The 6,038-nt window shown below is 61.7% G+C and overlaps 1 protein-coding gene across 1 annotated transcript in view; it reads left to right on the forward strand.

The window, feature by feature from the left end:
- TBC1D14 (TBC1 domain family, member 14) overlaps positions 1-6,038 on the forward strand; it is an 82,639-nt gene that overhangs the window by 426 nt on the left and 76,175 nt on the right. The window lies entirely within an intron of this gene.

Genomic DNA, 6,038 nt, shown 5'->3' on the forward strand with positions numbered 1-6,038 from the left:
CCACAAACCATGCAGCCGTTTCCCACATTCGGGGGGGACCGCAGGGGTCAGCACATCCCGTGTGCAATGGATAAGCCTCGCTGGGAAAAGCCGTCGTAAGCGTGGTAGCCCTGCCAGCGAGTAAACCAGCACTGTCTTCCATAAAGTCCTCCCCCTCCCTGACTTCTAGTGCCAGCCCATCGGGCTCCTGCCGCGTGGAGCCTGGCTGGCTGCTGGCTGGCCTTGTGACCTTGAGTAAGTTAAAGCAAGTCTGGGGTTTAAAGCGGCACCTCGTGCCTTCAGCCCTCTGCGTGAGCTGACTGAGCCGTCGGCGGGCGACATTCCGGGTGTGTCTTGTGTGAACTAAGTCATCCCCCCTCCGTGCGACCCCTGAGCCCAGTTGGGTGGGAGGTGGCACAGACGCCGCCTTCCTAGAGGCACCTGTGGCAGGGCTGGCGGGCGATGGGTCACCCGAGGAGGTCCCTCTGCTGTGGGTTTGCCTCACGGCCTGTGGGGTGCCTGTGGCTTCGCTGACGTGGGCTCCCCTGTGTTCTGGCTCTTTAAGATCCGCCAGCATCACCGCTCACAAGTGCCACAGCTCAGGAGCAGGACGTGTGCTCTGCACACTCGCCCTCCCAGACAGCCCCGGCCGACCCTGTCCCCAGGAATTCCCATGTCACAGCCGAGTGCTTTTTGAACAGCCCGGGGAGTAAAGGCCTCCCTGGATGACATGTCTGAAGCGCTCGGGCCTCTGCTGTTAGGGTCTGTGCTGCTGCCACCGGCGGCTCTGGGCACAGGGCACACGGCCAGGGGCCCAAGCCTGCACAGCAGTCCAGGAACGGAAAGGAGGGCCCAGCCCCGGTTTCTCTGGAAAGCAGCCGAGCAGATGGCATCACGGCTGGGCACTGTTGCGAGCGCAGACCAGGAAATCGCTGCTGCTCGCAGCCCGCCGCCGGCCTTGCGTCACTGGGGTGGGTGGCTGATGACACTTCCGGGAACCATTGCCTCACTTTACTGAACTAGCACTGACTGGTGATGCCACCAGCATCGAACGTGGATGGTGTCGGTGTTGTCTGTGCCAGGAAGGGTCACAGCTAACAGGCTCGCCATTGCCACGCGTTAGCCGTTAACTGACAAACGATGAGGTAGGTACCGGCACCCCATTTCACAGGCGGGACAGCTGAGGCACTGAGATGTTAAGCACGTGCTCCCACTTGGTGACTGGTGAGCCAGGATGTGGACTGGGCATCGTAGCTACCGAGCCCATTGGACAATTCCCAAACCTTCATCGTGCCCAAACCCACTAACCAGAAAAGTGTGTGCAGGGGTTGGTAACACTGCCAAGCGGTCTCATCGCGAGTTGTGCTGTAAGGGCTTCATCTACAGGAGCCCCGCTGAGCCAGGTGCCGGGCACGGGTCTGCTGCTGCCACCCTGGCCCTGCGCTCCCGGGCCAGGCCGCTCATCCCCAGGCCTGTACCCTCGGGCGTAAACGGAGATCCTGACAGGCCCTCCCTCTCACAGGGTTGGCTGTACAGACGAAACAGTGCAGCCATGCAGACACCTGCGTGCAAACCCAGTAGGATGTGGCCCTGTCCTCCAAGACCCGCCTCCCTGTGGTTCCTGGACGGGGAGAAGCAAAGGCGGAAACTGCGAAGGAGAAGTTGCCACACCCCAGTCCACTAACTCGCCAGAAAATCACATCTGCAGGCGCCCTCACTGCCTCTCCCCTCCTCCTCCTGGTGGTAGCAGAGGCCCTGGCCTGGGGGCTGGGTCCATCAGGGGCCTGCGCCACAGGGTGCTGACCACAATCACATGGTGCTCATGTGGCTGGCTAGGCCTACCCTTTCACCTTAAAGTGAGGTCACTGTCCCTCCTGTGCTGGCCAGGCCCGTGGGCAGAGGCCAGGGGCAGTGGCAGAACGCTGGGTCCCCATCAGCCCAGCCCCGTGGCGTGAGGTCCCTGGCCCTGTGGGGCAGGGGCAGGCTGGGGGCGGCTGCAGCTCAGACACAGCCTGAACACTTCATGTCACGGTCCAGGGGATCCCCCAGGGCTGGGGAGGCCTGTTGGGAAGCCGCCCCTCTGGCCTGCTCCCCACGCAGGCCCTGGCTTCCCTGAACCCCAGCCTACAGTCAGGTGGGCATGGTTCTCCCTGTGCCGCCTTCCAGACTGAGGCTACACGGAGCGCTGGCCCTCATGCCCTCATGCATGCTGGGAGCTGGTGGCAGGCCTGCCTAGCGCCAGGGCACTCCTGCAGCCTTCCTGCCCCTTTGAGTAGTGAAAGCCCTCCCCCCACCAGCTGTGACCTGACGGGAATGGGTACACCTGCTCCCTCCTGTGCAGGGCCAGGCCATCAGTGATGGCAGGCAACCATCTCACCTGCGTGAGGACCAGCTCCCGAGTGCACCGTGCCCTCCCCTCCCTGCCCCTCTCCCTCTGCACACACTTGCCCTGCCCGCCCCCCCGTATGCCCGCCCCCCCAACCACCACCACCAGGAGCTCCTGCTCTGATAACGGTGCCTGGCCAGAGCCTATGCCCCACGTGCCCACCGCTGCGGGTCCTGCCCAGCTATGGGGTGTCCATTGGAGAGGCCCGCTGGGCAAGTCTAAGGTCCGTGCAGAAATGCCCGCCCCACGGTGGTGAGCTGGGCCTGCTGTTGGCTCGTCCCAGGGCCTCCGCCACGCCACGGCTCCTTCCCTCCACCTTCAGCCCTCCTGCAGAGGAGCCAGGATGGCGCTGGATTGTGGGCTCAGGTCCCCTGAGGGCTCGGTCCTGGCCTGGGGTGGGTGCAGGCACCGAGCTGGCCCAGCCCTCCTCCCAGTGGGAGCAGAACAGTGTGGGGAGAAGCCTGAACCACTTGCCATGAACCCCAGGCTTATGGGGGCCTCTAGCAAGTCCTGGTCCCCTTCATCCAGGGGGGGACTTGACTCAGCTGCTCTCCTCCAGCACAGGCCTGAGCACTGGCTGTGTCTCTGCTCAGGACAGTTCCTGCTGGTCAGTGTCAGACATGACCATGCGCCCTGCAAACTACGAGCTGGGAGCCAGCGATAACGGAGCTGCCCACTCAGGGGCTCTGGCGTGGGGGTGGGGGTGGGGGTGGGGGAGCCTGTGCACAGCCCTGGGAGCTGCTCATAGAGGTCAGGAACCCCCTCGGTGCCGCTCATTGTGGCAAACCCTGGCTCTTAGCTCCAGCTCTGCACTGTGCTGGTCTTGGCCCCACATACCTGCCCTAGTCACTCCCACACACAAAGCAGCCTGTGCCGTCTCAGGGCCCCATCCCTGGGAGCCTGCAGTCTGGCCTGTTGGCAGCACCCACCTCCCCCAAAGCTGCACCAGGGATGCCCACCGAGCCAGCCTCCACGCGGTCAGGTGATCCTCTGGGCCAGTGGTCCGTGAGGTCCGAAAGGTTGGCGACTGCTGGTTTAAGGGAATCTTTGGAGCAGTGGTTGCCATCCTGGGGTCCACGGTCGGGCTCCTCACTTCCCTGCCTCCTGCTTCCCAGACCAAGCCCCACCGGTGCCTCCCCTTCCCAGGCTGGGGAGGAAGAGGGAGACTTGGGCCTCTGGGTGACTTTCTCACACTGAACTGACGTCACCGCCCCCGCCCGCCCCCCCCCCATGCTTCTCCCAGACTTGGTGTTGCACCTGGCAGGTTGGGGGTCTTTTGAGGCTCCGGGATTCTTCATGTTGGCATTAAACTGCTAGTTAGGAGGAAAAGGGGCCGTGGTTGCAAACAGAGTTTGTAAACATTCATTTATTCATTCAGCAAACACGTGTCGAGAGCCTGCTATGTGCTGGGTCCTAAACCTGGTCCTGGAAATCTTTATCTTCCTAAACCAGTAAACCTTCCCGGCCCTGGTTTTCTGGTAAGACAGACATCACAGTCCCCTCGTAGATAAGCTTTGGGGGCTCCCCGCGCCGAGCCTGCGGGAGCTGCGACCATCTCAGGACTTTGAAGGGAAGGCGTGAGGCCCCTGCGGCCCCTTCATCGGAAGGCTCTTCCTCGTCTTGCCCCAAATGTCCCTGCCTGGCAGCCCCTCAGCCCCTCCCTATTCTGGGACCCTGGGGATCGGCAGGCTGTGGTGCAGGGTGCAGCCTTCGGGGTGCAGCTCTGCCCTGACCAGGGCCCGCAGGGGGCAGAAGGAGGTGGATCACACACACTCGAAGTGGGTCGCCCTCCCGCAGCATGAGCCGCACCCTTCCTGGGAAGAGGCCCGGTCCCGACCAGCCCCTGGCTCCACGGCGTTTCCTCCTCCACAGCGGCAGGTCGCAGCGACCCGGGATGGGGAGGCCACCACCTCCCTTGCAGGGCCTCCAGCTCCCAGCCTGTGAGGAGGCACCTCAACTGTCCTGAGCATCCCGTGTGCCATTGTCAAGCTCACAGTCTCAGAGGCAGATAATCTTAGAGGCCGCTGACCCAGACCCAAGGAGGCTATGTCCAGGGGGGTGGGGTGGGGATGGGAGGGACGCTATGGGATAAAACCAGGCTGGCTCGCCCTAGCTGGTGTGGCTCAGTGGATAGAATGTCAGCCTGTGAACTGAAGGATCCCGGGTTTGATTCCAGTCAAGGGCACATGCCAGGATTGCAGGCTCCATCCCCGGTAGGGGGCGTGCAGGAGGCAGCCGATCAGTGATTCTCTCTCATCATTGATGTTTCCCTCTCCCTCTCCCTTCCTCTCTGACACAACAACAACAACAAAAGCAGCCTGGCTCAAATCCTGCCTGTGGACTCGGAAGCTGTGGGGCTGTGGGTGGGAAGGTTCCCCTATCGGAGCCTCAGTTTCCCCCGCCACGAGAGCAGGGATGTAGGGAGCACACACATGCAGGGCTGGGAGGCTCTGCTGTCATCCCTCCTGTGTGGGCCCGGGCTGCCTGTTACCTGCTAAGGACCTGGGGGCTTTGGACCTGGGGGCCTCACACAGACCCGGTGAGACAATAGGTGGTGGGGATGTGGGTAAGAATGAGGAGGATGTTCTGGGGTATATTTTGAGCCACCACGGAGGGAACTAGGAATTAGAGGAGGAAGGGGGAGCCAGGTAGAGGCAGAGCAGGTGCGGTGACGGGGATGTGGGAGTTCAGGGTGCTCTGGGCGCAGCAGGGAGTTCTGTGGGGCCGGAGACACCTCAGGCCCAGTGACAGAGCCTCACGCACGGACAGGTTCAGTGGGTAGTGGGTCATGCGGTGTTGGAGCTGTGTGCCCCTGCTCACTCCACCCTCCGCACCCTCTGTCCTCTGCCCCCACCTCCCAGGACTTCCTCCTGAAACCTGATTCCTGTTCTGATGGTGGCAGCAGCAGGCAGCTGGGAGATGCCTTAAAAAAAAAGCTATTGGGAAAATTCCACTGTGGTGCGCTGTTCACGGGAGCCCCACCCCAAGAGCTTTCTGTTCCTTTATACCTAGAGCCGTGAGGCCTCCAGCACTGGGCACCTCTTAGCAATCAGTGAGCCACAGGCCACAGGAGTCCCCGCCCTCCCCATGCCCTGGGCTCGAATCTGTCCGTTTCCTTGTAACTTACTTCTTCCAGTCAGTGACTTGGATGCTCTGGGAATGAGTGACCCTTGACTTTGGGCCAGACCCACCTGGATCCCAGCGTTCCCAGTAAAATGGGGCAACGATGCAGCACATGGGGTCCCTGGGGCAGTCAGAGGCGCTGTTAGTCTCAGGGCTCTGCGGTCAGCACTCCCGTAACAGCAGGTGTTAGGCCCTGCGTTGGTTACCTAACCTCTTGGAGCTTGAGTTTCCCCATTCACCAGGTGGGAACAGCTCTAGGCTCATCTCGGGGCTCTGGTGAGAAGGGCCAGGGACTCGGAGCCCTCATCCCCTCCTACCTGGGCATAAGCAACCTGACAAACATCTCTGCTGGTTACGCAAACGCCCATCCTATACTGTATTTGGGTGCATTGTACTTATTTTTATCCCGATTACCGAGCGTTTAAGGGGATAAAGTAACCCGTTTCACCCTCCCGTCGTCTTCTAAATTTCACTGGTGTCTCTGCAAGTAGGCCTTACTCGTGGCAAGTTTAACGAACCCCGTCCTGCAGAAGAGACCCTTGTGGGCAGC

This window comes from Myotis brandtii, unplaced genomic scaffold (assembly GCF_000412655.1).
Source record: "Myotis brandtii unplaced genomic scaffold, ASM41265v1 scaffold986, whole genome shotgun sequence".
NCBI classification, from domain to species: Eukaryota; Metazoa; Chordata; class Mammalia; order Chiroptera; family Vespertilionidae; genus Myotis; species Myotis brandtii.